We start from the raw sequence: 17,318 nt of genomic DNA on the forward strand, positions 1-17,318 counted from the left end.
AAAAATGTTTAGATGTTCCCTAATGAATGTGGTTTCTTGGTGTATTGGTAACCACTCCACTCTGATCTTTGAATACAGTAATCTGTATTTAAATCTTGGTAGGTCCTATTGGTTTTTTGTAAGTACCATTCAGTTCATATCTCTCTGAGAGTACATTCTTATAAAAATATTTAGATGCTCCCTAATGGATGAGGTTTCATGGTGTATTGATAAACATTTTGGACTCTGAATCCATGATCTATATTTACATCTTGGTAGGTTCTATTGGTTTTGTTGTAAGTACAATACAGTTAATATCTCTGAGAAAGAAAATATCTATAAATTGCATAAATTAAGAATCTTACACACTGAGAGACAGGTTTATCTGTCATTTAATTCCAATAAAATGTATCCACTAAGAATCTTATACTCTGACAAAAAAATGTACATGCTACCATATGAATGAGGTTTAATTGTGTACTGTTAACAATTCTGGACTCTGAAATCTATAATCTGTATAAAAATTTGGTAGGTCCTAATGGCTTTTTTTTGTAAATACAATGTAATACTTATCTCTCTGATTATTATTCCTTTAACTTGTAGAAAATAAGATCTCACACTCTAAGAGAAAGTTGTATAAGTGGTGTTAGAAGAGAGGTTCCATGGTGTAATGGTTAGCACTCTGGACTCTGAATCCAGCGATCCGAGTTCAAATCTTGGTGGGACCTGATGTGTTTTATTACCTTCAGTTTAAGTTCTTAATTGACAGAAAGTATTCTTTTTCATACATATAATCATTTTTTAAAATCACTGATTTTTGTAAATATGTACGAAAAGCTAAAAAAGGTAGTTATAGAAATGTATGTAATTATATGAATTGTACTATATAACCCAAATAAGCGTTGATGTAAATATATGTACAATTATTGCAATAAAATGTGTCTTCTAAGAATCTAACATTTTAGAAAAAAATGTTTAGCTCTCCCTCGTGAATGAGGTTTCTTGGTGTATTGGTAACCACTCTGATCTTTGAATCCAGTGATCTGTATTTAAATCTTGGTAGGTCCTATTGGTTTTTTGTAAGTACCGTTCAGTTTATATTTCTCTGAGAGTACATTCTAATAAAAACTGTTTAAATGCTTCCTCATGAATGAGGTTTCCTGGTGTATTTGTAACCATTTTGGACTCTGAATCCATGATTTGTATTAACATCTTGGTAGGTCCTATTGTTTTTTTGTTAGTATTATGCAGTTCATATCTCTGAGAAAGAAAATATCTATAAATTGCATAAATTAAGAATCATATATACTGAGAGACAGGTTTATCTGTAATATAATTCCAATAAAATGTAACCTCTAAGAATCTTACACTGTGAGAAAATTTTTTACATGCCACCATATGAATGAGCTTTCATGGTGTACTGTTAACAATTCTGGACTCTGAAACCAATAATCTGTATATACAAATTGGTAGGTCCTAATGGTTTTATTTGTAAATACAATGTAGTACATATCTCTCTGAATGAATATTTCTGTATCTTGTAGAAATTAAGATCTTACACTCTGAGAGAAAGTTTTATATGTGTTATTAGAAGGGAGATTCCATGGTGTTATGGTTAGCACTCTGTACTCTGAATCCAGTAAATTGAGTTCAAATCTCGGTGGCACCAGGTGCATTTTAGTACCTTCAGTTTAAGTCCTTGATTGACAAAAACTTTTCTTTTTTATACATATAATACATTTTTTAAATCACTGATTATTGTAAATATGTACTAAAATCTAAAAAAAGGTAGTTATAGAAATGTTTGTAATTATATGAATTTTACTGTGTAATCCAAATAAGCATTGATGTTAATATATGTACAATAACTTCAATAAAATGTGCCTTCTAAGAATCTAATATTTTAGAATTTTTTTTTTAGATGTTCCCTAATGAATGTGGTTTCTTGGTTTATTAGTAACCACTCCACTCTGATCTTTGAATACAGTGATCTGTATTTAAATCTTGGTAGGTCCTATTGGTTTTTTGTAAGTACCATTCAGTTCATATCTCTCTGAGAGTACATTCTTATAAAAATATTTAGATGCTCCCTAATGGATGAGGTTTCATGGTGTATTGGTAAACATTTTGGACTCTGAATCCATGATCTATATTTAAATCTTGGTAGGTTCTATTGGATTTGTTGTAAGTACAATACAGTTAATATCTCTGAGAAAGAAAATATCTATAAATTGCAAAAATTAAGAATCTTACACACTGAGAGACAGGTTTATCTGTCATTTAATTCCAATAAAATGTATCCACTAAGAATCTTATACTCTGACAATAAAATGTACTTGCTACCATATGAATGAGGTTTCATTGTGTACTGTTAACAATTCTTGACTCTGAAACCTATAATCTGTATAAAAATTTGGTAGGTCCTAATGGCTTTTTTTTGTAAATACAATGTAATACTTATCTCTATGATTATTATTCCTGTAACTTGTAGAAAATAAGATCTCACACTCTAAGAGAAAGTTGTATATGTGGTGTTAGAATAGAGGTTCCATGGTGTAATGGTTAGCACTCTGGACTCTGAATCCAGCAATCCGAGTTCAAATCTCGGTGGGACCTGATGTGTTTTAGTACCTTCAGTTTAAGTTCTTGATTGACAGAAAGTCTTCTTTTTCATACATATAATCATTTTTTTAAATCACTGATTTTTGTAAATATGTACGAAAAGCTAAAAAAGGTAGTTATAGAAATGTATGTAATTATATGAATTGTACTATATAACCCAAATAAGCGTTGATGTAAATATATGTACAATTATTGCAATAAAATGTGTCTTCTAAGAATCTAACATTTTAGAAAAAAATGTTTAGCTCTCCCTCGTGAATGAGGTTTCTTGGTGTATTGGTAACCACTCTGATCTTTGAATCCAGTGATCTGTATTTAAATCTTGGTAGGTCCTATTGTTTTTTTGTAAGTACCGTTCAGTTTATATTTCTCTGAGAGTACATTCTAATAAAAACTGTTTAAATGCTTCCTCATGAATGATGTTTCCTGGTGTATTTGTAACCATTTTGGACTCTGAATCCATGATTTGTATTCACATCTTGGTAGGTCCTATTGTTTTTTTGTAAGTATTATGCAGTTCATATCTCTGAGAAAGAAAATATCTATAAATTGCATAAATTAAGAATCATACACACTGAGAGACAGGTTTATCGGTAATATAATTCCAATAAAATGTAACCTCTAAGAATCTTACACTGTGAGAAATTTTTTTACATGCCACCATATGAATGAGCTTTCATGGTGTACTGTTAACAATTCTGGACTCTGAAACTAATAATCTTTATATACAAATTGGTAGGTCCTAATGGTTTTATTTGTAAATACAATGTAGTACATAACTCTGAATGAATATTTCTGTATCTTGTAGAAATTAAGATCTTACACTCTGAGAGAAAGTTTTATATGTGTTATTAGAAGGGAGATTCCATGGTGTTATGGTTAGCACTCTGTACTCTGAATCCAGTAAATTGAGTTCAAATCTCGGTGGCACCAGGTGCATTTTAGTACCTTCAGTTTAAGTCCTTGATTGACAAAAACTTTTCTTTTTTATACATATAATACATTTTTTTAAAATCACTGATTATTGTACAAATGTACTAAAATCTAAAAAAAAGGTAGTTATAGAAATGTTTGTAATTATATGAATTTTACTGTGTAATCCAAATAAGCATTGATGTTAATATATGTACAATAACTTCAATAAAATGTGTCTTCTAAGAATCTAACATTTTAGAAAAAAATGTTTAGATGTTCCCTAATGAATGTGGTTTCTTGGTGTATTGGTAACCACTCCACTCTGATCTTTGAATACAGTAATCTGTATTTAAATCTTGGTAGGTCCTATTGGTTTTTTGTAAGTACCATTCAGTTCATATCTCTCTGAGAGTACATTCTTATAAAAATATTTAGATGCTCCCTAATGGATGAGGTTTCATGGTGTATTGATAAACATTTTGGACTCTGAATCCATGATCTATATTTACATCTTGGTAGGTTCTATTGGTTTTGTTGTAAGTACAATACAGTTAATATCTCTGAGAAAGAAAATATCTATAAATTGCATAAATTAAGAATCTTACACACTGAGAGACAGGTTTATCTGTCATTTAATTCCAATAAAATGTATCCACTAAGAATCTTATACTCTGACAAAAAAATGTACATGCTACCATATGAATGAGGTTTAATTGTGTACTGTTAACAATTCTGGACTCTGAAACCTATAATCTGTATAAAAATTTGGTAGGTCCTAATGGCTTTTTTTTGTAAATACAATGTAATACTTATCTCTCTGATTATTATTCCTTTAACTTGTAGAAAATAAGATCTCACACTCTAAGAGAAAGTTGTATAAGGGGTGTTAGAAGAGAGGTTCCATGGTGTAATGGTTAGCACTCTGGACTCTGAATCCAGCGATCCGAGTTCAAATCTCGGTGGGACCTGATGTGTTTTAGTACCTTCAGTTTAAGTTCTTAATTGACAGAAAGTATTCTTTTTCATACATATAATCATTTTTTTAAATCACTGATTTTTGTAAATATGTACGAAAAGCTAAAAAAGGTAGTTATAGAAATGTATGTAATTATATGAATTGTACTATATAACCCAAATAAGCGTTGATGTAAATATATGTACAATTATTGCAATAAAATGTGTCTTCTAAGAATCTAACATTTTAGAAAAAAATGTTTAGCTCTCCCTCGTGAATGAGGTTTCTTGGTGTATTGGTAACCACTCTGATCTTTGAATCCAGTGATCTGTATTTAAATCTTGGTAGGTCCTATTGGTTTTTTGTAAGTACCGTTCAGTTTATATTTCTCTGAGAGTACATTCTAATAAAAACTGTTTAAATGCTTCCTCATGAATGAGGTTTCCTGGTGTATTTGTAACCATTTTGGACTCTGAATCCATGATTTGTATTAACATCTTGGTAGGTCCTATTGTTTTTTTGTTAGTATTATGCAGTTCATATCTCTGAGAAAGAAAATATCTATAAATTGCATAAATTAAGAATCATATATACTGAGAGACAGGTTTATCTGTAATATAATTCCAATAAAATGTAACCTCTAAGAATCTTACACTGTGAGAAAATTTTTTACATGCCACCATATGAATGAGCTTTCATGGTGTACTGTTAACAATTCTGGACTCTGAAACCAATAATCTGTATATACAAATTGGTAGGTCCTAATGGTTTTATTTGTAAATACAATGTAGTACATATCTCTCTGAATGAATATTTCTGTATCTTGTAGAAATTAAGATCTTACACTCTGAGAGAAAGTTTTATATGTGTTATTAGAAGGGAGATTCCATGGTGTTATGGTTAGCACTCTGTACTCTGAATCCAGTAAATTGAGTTCAAATCTCGGTGGCACCAGGTGCATTTTAGTACCTTCAGTTTAAGTCCTTGATTGACAAAAACATTTCTTTTTTATACATATAATACATTTTTTAAATCACTGATTATTGTAAATATGTACTAAAATCTAAAAAAAGGTAGTTATAGAAATGTTTGTAATTATATGAATTTTACTGTGTAATCCAAATAAGCATTGATGTTAATATATGTACAATAACTTCAATAAAATGTGCCTTCTAAGAATCTAATATTTTAGAATTTTTTTTTTAGATGTTCCCTAATGAATGTGGTTTCTTGGTTTATTAGTAACCACTCCACTCTGATCTTTGAATACAGTGATCTGTATTTAAATCTTGGTAGGTCCTATTGGTTTTTTGTAAGTACCATTCAGTTCATATCTCTCTGAGAGTACATTCTTATAAAAATATTTAGATGCTCCCTAATGGATGAGGTTTCATGGTGTATTGGTAAACATTTTGGACTCTGAATCCATGATCTATATTTAAATCTTGGTAGGTTCTATTGGTTTTGTTGTAAGTACAATACAGTTAATATCTCTGAGAAAGAAAATATCTATAAATTGCATAAATTAAGAATCTTACACACTGAGAGACAGGTTTATCTGTCATTTAATTCCAATAAAATGTATCCACTAAGAATCTTATACTCTGACAATAAAATGTACTTGCTACCATATGAATGAGGTTTCATTGTGTACTGTTAACAATTCTTGACTCTGAAACCTATAATCTGTATAAAAATTTGGTAGGTCCTAATGGCTTTTTTTTGTAAATACAATGTAATACTTATCTCTATGATTATTATTCCTGTAACTTGTAGAAAATAAGATCTCACACTCTAAGAGAAAGTTGTATATGTGGTGTTAGAATAGAGGTTCCATGGTGTAATGGTTAGCACTCTGGACTCTGAATCCAGCAATCCGAGTTCAAATCTCGGTGGGACCTGATGTGTTTTAGCACCTTCAGTTTAAGTTCTTGATTGACAGAAAGTCTTCTTTTTCATACATATAATCATTTTTTTAAATCACTGATTTTTGTAAATATGTACGAAAAGCTAAAAAAGGTAGTTATAGAAATGTATGTAATTATATGAATTGTACTATATAACCCAAATAAGCGTTGATGTAAATATATGTACAATTATTGCAATAAAATGTGTCTTCTAAGAATCTAACATTTTAGAAAAAAATGTTTAGCTCTCCCTCGTGAATGAGGTTTCTTGGTGTATTGGTAACCACTCTGATCTTTGAATCCAGTGATCTGTATTTAAATCTTGGTAGGTCCTATTGTTTTTTTGTAAGTACCGTTCAGTTTATATTTCTCTGAGAGTACATTCTAATAAAAACTGTTTAAATGCTTCCTCATGAATGATGTTTCCTGGTGTATTTGTAACCATTTTGGACTCTGAATCCATGATTTGTATTCACATCTTGGTAGGTCCTATTGTTTTTTTGTAAGTATTATGCAGTTCATATCTCTGAGAAAGAAAATATCTATAAATTGCATAAATTAAGAATCATACACACTGAGAGACAGATTTATCGGTAATATAATTCCAATAAAATGTAACCTCTAAGAATCTTACACTGTGAGAAATTTTTTTACATGCCACCATATGAATGAGCTTTCATGGTGTACTGTTAACAATTCTGGACTCTGAAACTAATAATCTGTATATACAAATTGGTAGGTCCTAATGGTTTTATTTGTAAATACAATGTAGTACATAACTCTGAATGAATATTTCTGTATCTTGTAGAAATTAAGATCTTACACTCTGAGAGAAAGTTTTATATGTGTTATTAGAAGGGAGATTCCATGGTGTTATGGTTAGCACTCTGTACTCTGAATCCAGTAAATTGAGTTCAAATCTCGGTGGCACCAGGTGCATTTTAGTACCTTCAGTTTAAGTCCTTGATTGACAAAAACTTTTCTTTTTTATACATATAATACATTTTTTTAAAATCACTGATTATTGTACAAATGTACTAAAATCTAAAAAAAAGGTAGTTATAGAAATGTTTGTAATTATATGAATTTTACTGTGTAATCCAAATAAGCATTGATGTTAATATATGTACAATAACTTCAATAAAATGTGTCTTCTAAGAATCTAACATTTTAGAAAAAAATGTTTAGATGTTCCCTAATGAATGTGGTTTCTTGGTGTATTGGTAACCACTCCACTCTGATCTTTGAATACAGTAATCTGTATTTAAATCTTGGTAGGTCCTATTGGTTTTTTGTAAGTACCATTCAGTTCATATCTCTCTGAGAGTACATTCTTATAAAAATATTTAGATGCTCCCTAATGGATGAGGTTTCATGGTGTATTGATAAACATTTTGGACTCTGAATCCATGATCTATATTTACATCTTGGTAGGTTCTATTGGTTTTGTTGTAAGTACAATACAGTTAATATCTCTGAGAAAGAAAATATCTATAAATTGCATAAATTAAGAATCTTACACACTGAGAGACAGGTTTATCTGTCATTTAATTCCAATAAAATGTATCCACTAAGAATCTTATACTCTGACAAAAAAATGTACATGCTACCATATGAATGAGGTTTAATTGTGTACTGTTAACAATTCTGGACTCTGAAACCTATAATCTGTATAAAAATTTGGTAGGTCCTAATGGCTTTTTTTTGTAAATACAATGTAATACTTATCTCTCTGATTATTATTCCTTTAACTTGTAGAAAATAAGATCTCACACTCTAAGAGAAAGTTGTATAAGTGATGTTAGAAGAGAGGTTCCATGGTGTAATGGTTAGCACTCTGGACTCTGAATCCAGCGATCCGAGTTCAAATCTCGGTGGGACCTGATGTGTTTTAGTACCTTCAGTTTAAGTTCTTAATTGACAGAAAGTATTCTTTTTCATACATATAATCATTTTTTTAAATCACTGATTTTTGTAAATATGTACGAAAAGCTAAAAAAGGTAGTTATAGAAATGTATGTAATTATATGAATTGTACTATATAACCCAAATAAGCGTTGATGTAAATATATGTACAATTATTGCAATAAAATGTGTCTTCTAAGAATCTAACATTTTAGAAAAAAATGTTTAGCTCTCCCTCGTGAATGAGGTTTCTTGGTGTATTGGTAACCACTCTGATCTTTGAATCCAGTGATCTGTATTTAAATCTTGGTAGGTCCTATTGGTTTTTTGTAAGTACCGTTCAGTTTATATTTCTCTGAGAGTACATTCTAATAAAAACTGTTTAAATGCTTCCTCATGAATGAGGTTTCCTGGTGTATTTGTAACCATTTTGGACTCTGAATCCATGATTTGTATTAACATCTTGGTAGGTCCTATTGTTTTTTTGTTAGTATTATGCAGTTCATATCTCTGAGAAAGAAAATATCTATAAATTGCATAAATTAAGAATCATATATACTGAGAGACAGGTTTATCTGTAATATAATTCCAATAAAATGTAACCTCTAAGAATCTTACACTGTGAGAAAATTTTTTACATGCCACCATATGAATGAGCTTTCATGGTGTACTGTTAACAATTCTGGACTCTGAAACCAATAATCTGTATATACAAATTGGTAGGTCCTAATGGTTTTATTTGTAAATACAATGTAGTACATATCTCTCTGAATGAATATTTCTGTATCTTGTAGAAATTAAGATCTTACACTCTGAGAGAAAGTTTTATATGTGTTATTAGAAGGGAGATTCCATGGTGTTATGATTAGCACTCTGTACTCTGAATCCAGTAAATTGAGTTCAAATCTCGGTGGCACCAGGTGCATTTTAGTACCTTCAGTTTAAGTCCTTGATTGACAAAAACTTTTCTTTTTTATACATATAATACATTTTTAAATCACTGATTATTGTAAATATGTACTAAAATCTAAAAAAAGGTAGTTATAGAAATGTTTGTAATTATATGAATTTTACTGTGTAATCCAAATAAGCATTGATGTTAATATATGTACAATAACTTCAATAAAATGTGCCTTCTAAGAATCTAATATTTTAGAATTTTTTTTTTAGATGTTCCCTAATGAATGTGGTTTCTTGGTTTATTAGTAACCACTCCACTCTGATCTTTGAATACAGTGATCTGTATTTAAATCTTGGTAGGTCCTATTGGTTTTTTGTAAGTACCATTCAGTTCATATCTCTCTGAGAGTACATTCTTATAAAAATATTTAGATGCTCCCTAATGGATGAGGTTTCATGGTGTATTGGTAAACATTTTGGATTCTGAATCCATGATCTATATTTAAATCTTGGTAGGTTCTATTGGTTTTGTTGTAAGTACAATACAGTTAATATCTCTGAGAAAGAAAATATCTATAAATTGCATAAATTAAGAATCTTACACACTGAGAGACAGGTTTATCTGTCATTTAATTCCAATAAAATGTATCCACTAAGAATCTTATACTCTGACAATAAAATGTACTTGCTACCATATGAATGAGGTTTCATTGTGTACTGTTAACAATTCTTGACTCTGAAACCTATAATCTGTATAAAAATTTGGTAGGTCCTAATGGCTTTTTTTTGTAAATACAATGTAATACTTATCTCTATGATTATTATTCCTGTAACTTGTAGAAAATAAGATCTCACACTCTAAGAGAAAGTTGTATATGTGGTGTTAGAATAGAGGTTCCATGGTGTAATGGTTAGCACTCTGGACTCTGAATCCAGCAATCCGAGTTCAAATCTCGGTGGGACCTGATGTGTTTTAGTACCTTCAGTTTAAGTTCTTGATTGACAGAAAGTCTTCTTTTTCATACATATAATCATTTTTTTAAATCACTGATTTTTGTAAATATGTACGAAAAGCTAAAAAAGGTAGTTATAGAAATGTATGTAATTATATGAATTGTACTATATAACCCAAATAAGCGTTGATGTAAATATATGTACAATTATTGCAATAAAATGTGTCTTCTAAGAATCTAACATTTTAGAAAAAAATGTTTAGCTCTCCCTCGTGAATGAGGTTTCTTGGTGTATTGGTAACCACTCTGATCTTTGAATCCAGTGATCTGTATTTAAATCTTGGTAGGTCCTATTGTTTTTTTGTAAGTACCGTTCAGTTTATATTTCTCTGAGAGTACATTCTAATAAAAACTGTTTAAATGCTTCCTCATGAATGATGTTTCCTGGTGTATTTGTAACCATTTTGGACTCTGAATCCATGATTTGTATTCACATCTTGGTAGGTCCTATTGTTTTTTTGTAAGTATTATGCAGTTCATATCTCTGAGAAAGAAAATATCTATAAATTGCATAAATTAAGAATCATACACACTGAGAGACAGGTTTATCGGTAATATAATTCCAATAAAATGTAACCTCTAAGAATCTTACACTGTGAGAAATTTTTTTACATGCCACCATATGAATGAGCTTTCATGGTGTACTGTTAACAATTCTGGACTCTGAAACTAATAATCTTTATATACAAATTGGTAGGTCCTAATGGTTTTATTTGTAAATACAATGTAGTACATAACTCTGAATGAATATTTCTGTATCTTGTAGAAATTAAGATCTTACACTCTGAGAGAAAGTTTTATATGTGTTATTAGAAGGGAGATTCCATGGTGTTATGGTTAGCACTCTGTACTCTGAATCCAGTAAATTGAGTTCAAATCTCGGTGGCACCAGGTGCATTTTAGTACCTTCAGTTTAAGTCCTTGATTGACAAAAACTTTTCTTTTTTATACATATAATACATTTTTTTTAAATCACTGATTATTGTACAAATGTACTAAAATCTAAAAAAAAGGTAGTTATAGAAATGTTTGTAATTATATGAATTTTACTGTGTAATCCAAATAAGCATTGATGTTAATATATGTACAATAACTTCAATAAAATGTGTCTTCTAAGAATCTAACATTTTAGAAAAAAATGTTTAGATGTTCCCTAATGAATGTGGTTTCTTGGTGTATTGGTAACCACTCCACTCTGATCTTTGAATACAGTAATCTGTATTTAAATCTTGGTAGGTCCTATTGGTTTTTTGTAAGTACCATTCAGTTCATATCTCTCTGAGAGTACATTCTTATAAAAATATTTAGATGCTCCCTAATGGATGAGGTTTCATGGTGTATTGATAAACATTTTGGACTCTGAATCCATGATCTATATTTACATCTTGGTAGGTTCTATTGGTTTTGTTGTAAGTACAATACAGTTAATATCTCTGAGAAAGAAAATATCTATAAATTGCATAAATTAAGAATCTTACACACTGAGAGACAGGTTTATCTGTCATTTAATTCCAATAAAATGTATCCACTAAGAATCTTATACTCTGACAAAAAAATTTACATGCTACCATATGAATGAGGTTTAATTGTGTACTGTTAACAATTCTGGACTCTGAAACCTATAATCTGTATAAAAATTTGGTAGGTCCTAATGGCTTTTTTTTGTAAATACAATGTAATACTTATCTCTCTGATTATTATTCCTTTAACTTGTAGAAAATAAGATCTCACACTCTAAGAGAAAGTTGTATAAGTGGTGTTAGAAGAGAGGTTCCATGGTGTAATGGTTAGCACTCTGGACTCTGAATCCAGCGATCCGAGTTCAAATCTCGGTGGGACCTGATGTGTTTTAGTACCTTCAGTTTAAGTTCTTAATTGACAGAAAGTATTCTTTTTCATACATATAATCATTTTTTTAAATCACTGATTTTTGTAAATATGTACGAAAAGCTAAAAAAGGTAGTTATAGAAATGTATGTAATTATATGAATTGTACTATATAACCCAAATAAGTGTTGATGTAAATATATGTACAATTATTGCAATAAAATGTGTCTTCTAAGAATCTAACATTTTAGAAAAAAATGTTTAGCTCTCCCTCGTGAATGAGGTTTCTTGGTGTATTGGTAACCACTCTGATCTTTGAATCCAGTGATCTGTATTTAAATCTTGGTAGGTCCTATTGGTTTTTTGTAAGTACCGTTCAGTTTATATTTCTCTGAGAGTACATTCTAATAAAAACTGTTTAAATGCTTCCTCATGAATGATGTTTCCTGGTGTATTTGTAACCATTTTGGACTCTGAATCCATGATTTGTATTCACATCTTGGTAGGTCCTATTGTTTTTTTGTAAGTATTATGCAGTTCATATCTCTGAGAAAGAAAATATCTATAAATTGCATAAATTAAGAATCATACACACTGAGAGACAGGTTTATCGGTAATATAATTCCAATAAAATGTAACCTCTAAGAATCTTACACTGTGAGAAATTTTTTTTACATGCCACCATATGAATGAGTTTTCATGGTGTACTGTTAACAATTCTGGACTCTGAAACTAATAATCTGTATATACAAATTGGTAGGTCCTAATGGTTTTATTTGTAAATACAATGTAGTACATAACTCTGAATGAATATTTCTGTATCTTGTAGAAATTAAGATCTTACACTCTGAGAGAAAGTTTTATATGTGTTATTAGAAGGGAGATTCCATGGTGTTATGGTTTGCACTCTGTACTCTGAATCCAGTAAATTGAGTTCAAATCTCGGTGGGAACATGTGCATTTTAGTACCTTCAGTTTAAGTCCTTGATTGACAAAAACTTTTCTTTTTTATACATATAATACATTTTTTTATAATCACTGATTATTGTACAAATGTACTAAAATCTAAAAAAAAGGTAGTTATAGAAATGTTTGTAATTATATGAATTTTACTGTGTAATCCAAATAAGCATTGATGTTAATATATGTACAATAACTTCAATAAAATGTGTCTTCTAAGAATCTAACATTTTAGAAAAAAATGTTTAGATGTTCCCTAATGAATGTGGTTTCTTGGTGTATTGGTAACCACTCCACTCTGATCTTTGAATACAGTAATCTGTATTTAAATCTTGGTAGGTCCTATTGGTTTTTTGTAAGTACCATTCAGTTCATATCTCTCTGAGAGTACATTCTTATAAAAATATTTAGATGCTCCCTAATGGATGAGGTTTCATGGTGTATTGATAAACATTTTGGACTCTGAATCCATGATCTATATTTACATCTTGGTAGGTTCTATTGGTTTTGTTGTAAGTACAATACAGTTAATATCTCTGAGAAAGAAAATATCTATAAATTGCATAAATTAAGAATCTTACACACTGAGAGACAGGTTTATCTGTCATTTAATTCCAATAAAATGTATCCACTAAGAATCTTATACTCTGACAAAAAAATGTACATGCTACCATATGAATGAGGTTTAATTGTGTACTGTTAACAATTCTGGACTCTGAAACCTATAATCTGTATAAAAATTTGGTAGGTCCTAATGGCTTTTTTTTGTAAATACAATGTAATACTTATCTCTCTGATTATTATTCCTTTAACTTGTAGAAAATAAGATCTCACACTCTAAGAGAAAGTTGTATAAGGGGTGTTAGAAGAGAGGTTCCATGGTGTAATGGTTAGTACTCTGGACTCTGAATCCAGCGATCCGAGTTCAAATCTCGGTGGGACCTGATGTGTTTTAGTACCTTCAGTTTAAGTTCTTAATTGACAGAAAGTATTCTTTTTCATACATATAATCATTTTTTTAAATCACTGATTTTTGTAAATATGTACGAAAAGCTAAAAAAGGTAGTTATAGAAATGTATGTAATTATATGAATTGTACTATATAACCCAAATAAGCGTTGATGTAAATATATGTACAATTATTGCAATAAAATGTGTCTTCTAAGAATCTAACATTTTAGAAAAAAATGTTTAGCTCTCCCTCGTGAATGAGGTTTCTTGGTGTATTGGTAACCACTCTGATCTTTGAATCCAGTGATCTGTATTTAAATCTTGGTAGGTCCTATTGGTTTTTTGTAAGTACCGTTCAGTTTATATTTCTCTGAGAGTACATTCTAATAAAAACTGTTTAAATGCTTCCTCATGAATGAGGTTTCCTGGTGTATTTGTAACCATTTTGGACTCTGAATCCATGATTTGTATTAACATCTTGGTAGGTCCTATTGTTTTTTTGTTAGTATTATGCAGTTCATATCTCTGAGAAAGAAAATATCTATAAATTGCATAAATTAAGAATCATATATACTGAGAGACAGGTTTATCTGTAATATAATTCCAATAAAATGTAACCTCTAAGAATCTTACACTGTGAGAAAATTTTTTACATGCCACCATATGAATGAGCTTTCATGGTGTACTGTTAACAATTCTGGACTCTGAAACCAATAATCTGTATATACAAATTGGTAGGTCCTAATGGTTTTATTTGTAAATACAATGTAGTACATATCTCTCTGAATGAATATTTCTGTATCTTGTAGAAATTAAGATCTTACACTCTGAGAGAAAGTTTTATATGTGTTATTAGAAGGGAGATTCCATGGTGTTATGGTTAGCACTCTGTACTCTGAATCCAGTAAATTGAGTTCAAATCTCGGTGGCACCAGGTGCATTTTAGTACCTTCAGTTTAAGTCCTTGATTGACAAAAACATTTCTTTTTTATACATATAATACATTTTTTAAATCACTGATTATTGTAAATATGTACTAAAATCTAAAAAAAGGTAGTTATAGAAATGTTTGTAATTATATGAATTTTACTGTGTAATCCAAATAAGCATTGATGTTAATATATGTACAATAACTTCAATAAAATGTGCCTTCTAAGAATCTAATATTTTAGAATTTTTTTTTTAGATGTTCCCTAATGAATGTGGTTTCTTGGTTTATTAGTAACCACTCCACTCTGATCTTTGAATACAGTGATCTGTATTTAAATCTTGGTAGGTCCTATTGGTTTTTTGTAAGTACCATTCAGTTCATATCTCTCTGAGAGTACATTCTTATAAAAATATTTAGATGCTCCCTAATGGATGAGGTTTCATGGTGTATTGGTAAACATTTTGGACTCTGAATCCATGATCTATATTTAAATCTTGGTAGGTTCTATTGGTTTTGTTGTAAGTACAATACAGTTAATATCTCTGAGAAAGAAAATATCTATAAATTGCATAAATTAAGAATCTTACACACTGAGAGACAGGTTTATCTGTCATTTAATTCCAATAAAATGTATCCACTAAGAATCTTATACTCTGACAATAAAATGTACTTGCTACCATATGAACGAGGTTTCATTGTGTACTGTTAACAATTCTTGACTCTGAAACCTATAATCTGTATAAAAATTTGGTAGGTCCTAATGGCTTTTTTTTGTAAATACAATGTAATACTTATCTCTATGATTATTATTCCTGTAACTTGTAGAAAATAAGATCTCACACTCTAAGAGAAAGTTGTATATGTGGTGTTAGAATAGAGGTTCCATGGTGTAATGGTTAGCACTCTGGACTCTGAATCCAGCAATCCGAGTTCAAATCTCGGTGGGACCTGATGCGTTTTAGTACCTTCAGTTTAAGTTCTTGATTGACAGAAAGTCTTCTTTTTCATACATATAATCATTTTTTTAAATCACTGATTTTTGTAAATATGTACGAAAAGCTAAAAAAGGTAGTTATAGAAATGTATGTAATTATATGAATTGTACTATATAACCCAAATAAGCGTTGATGTAAATATATGTACAATTATTGCAATAAAATGTGTCTTCTAAGAATCTAACATTTTAGAAAAAAATGTTTAGCTCTCCCTCGTGAATGAGGTTTCTTGGTGTATTGGTAACCACTCTGATCTTTGAATCCAGTGATCTGTATTTAAATCTTGGTAGGTCCTATTGTTTTTTTGTAAGTACCGTTCAGTTTATATTTCTCTGAGAGTACATTCTAATAAAAACTGTTTAAATGCTTCCTCATGAATGATGTTTCCTGGTGTATTTGTAACCATTTTGGACTCTGAATCCATGATTTGTATTCACATCTTGGTAGGTCCTATTGTTTTTTTGTAAGTATTATGCAGTTCATATCTCTGAGAAAGAAAATATCTATAAATTGCATAAATTAAGAATCATACACACTGAGAGACAGGTTTATCGGTAATATAATTCCAATAAAATGTAACCTCTAAGAATCTTACACTGTGAGAAATTTTTTTACATGCCACCATATGAATGAGCTTTCATGGTGTACTGTTAACAATTCTGGACTCTGAAACTAATAATCTGTATATACAAATTGGTAGGTCCTAATGGTTTTATTTGTAAATACAATGTAGTACATAACTCTGAATGAATATTTCTGTATCTTGTAGAAATTAAGATCTTACACTCTGAGAGAACGTTTTATATGTGTTATTAGAAGGGAGATTCCATGGTGTTATGGTTAGCACTCTGTACTCTGAATCCAGTAAATTGAGTTCAAATCTCGGTGGCACCAGGTGCATTTTAGTACCTTCAGTTTAAGTCCTTGATTGACAAAAACTTTTCTTTTTTATACATATAATACATTTTTTAAAATCACTGATTATTGTACAAATGTACTAAAATCTAAAAAAAAGGTAGTTATAGAAATGTTTGTAATTATATGAATTTTACTGTGTAATCCAAATAAGCATTGATGTTAATATATGTACAATAACTTCAATAAAATGTGTCTTCTAAGAATCTAACATTTTAGAAAAAAATGTTTAGATGTTCCCTAATGAATGTGGTTTCTTGGTGTATTGGTAACCACTCCACTCTGATCTTTGAATACAGTAATCTGTATTTAAATCTTGGTAGGTCCTATTGGTTTTTTGTAAGTACCATTCAGTTCATATCTCTCTGAGAGTACATTCTTATAAAAATATTTAGATGCTCCCTAATGGATGAGGTTTCATGGTGTATTGATAAACATTTTGGACTCTGAATCCATGATCTATATTTACATCTTGGTAGGTTCTATTGGTTTTGTTGTAAGTACAATACAGTTAATATCTCTGAGAAAGAAAATATCTATAAA

At 30.0% G+C, this 17,318-nt stretch overlaps 9 non-coding genes across 9 annotated transcripts; all 9 read left to right on the top strand.

Moving 5' to 3' along the window:
- The first annotated feature begins 635 nt into the window (after positions 1–635).
- Positions 636–707, top strand: TRNAQ-CUG (transfer RNA glutamine (anticodon CUG)). The gene has a single exon. It is a non-coding gene; the product is annotated as a tRNA-Gln (tRNA).
- Positions 708–2,523: 1,816 nt separating this feature from the next.
- TRNAQ-CUG (transfer RNA glutamine (anticodon CUG)) lies at positions 2,524–2,595 on the top strand. Its single transcript has one exon. It is a non-coding gene; the product is annotated as a tRNA-Gln (tRNA).
- Positions 2,596–4,412: 1,817 nt separating this feature from the next.
- On the top strand, positions 4,413–4,484 carry TRNAQ-CUG (transfer RNA glutamine (anticodon CUG)). The gene has a single exon. It is a non-coding gene; the product is annotated as a tRNA-Gln (tRNA).
- Positions 4,485–6,300: 1,816 nt separating this feature from the next.
- TRNAQ-CUG (transfer RNA glutamine (anticodon CUG)) lies at positions 6,301–6,372 on the top strand. The gene has a single exon. It is a non-coding gene; the product is annotated as a tRNA-Gln (tRNA).
- A 1,817-nt stretch (positions 6,373–8,189) lies between these two features.
- On the top strand, positions 8,190–8,261 carry TRNAQ-CUG (transfer RNA glutamine (anticodon CUG)). The gene has a single exon. It is a non-coding gene; the product is annotated as a tRNA-Gln (tRNA).
- Positions 8,262–10,076: 1,815 nt separating this feature from the next.
- Positions 10,077–10,148, top strand: TRNAQ-CUG (transfer RNA glutamine (anticodon CUG)). The gene has a single exon. It is a non-coding gene; the product is annotated as a tRNA-Gln (tRNA).
- A 1,817-nt stretch (positions 10,149–11,965) lies between these two features.
- On the top strand, positions 11,966–12,037 carry TRNAQ-CUG (transfer RNA glutamine (anticodon CUG)). Its single transcript has one exon. It is a non-coding gene; the product is annotated as a tRNA-Gln (tRNA).
- Positions 12,038–13,855: 1,818 nt separating this feature from the next.
- TRNAQ-CUG (transfer RNA glutamine (anticodon CUG)) lies at positions 13,856–13,927 on the top strand. Its single transcript has one exon. It is a non-coding gene; the product is annotated as a tRNA-Gln (tRNA).
- A 1,816-nt stretch (positions 13,928–15,743) lies between these two features.
- Positions 15,744–15,815, top strand: TRNAQ-CUG (transfer RNA glutamine (anticodon CUG)). Its single transcript has one exon. It is a non-coding gene; the product is annotated as a tRNA-Gln (tRNA).
- Positions 15,816–17,318: the final 1,503 nt, after the last annotated feature.

Source organism: Pseudophryne corroboree, chromosome 11 (genome assembly GCF_028390025.1).
Source record: "Pseudophryne corroboree isolate aPseCor3 chromosome 11, aPseCor3.hap2, whole genome shotgun sequence".
Taxonomy (NCBI): domain Eukaryota; kingdom Metazoa; phylum Chordata; class Amphibia; order Anura; family Myobatrachidae; genus Pseudophryne; species Pseudophryne corroboree.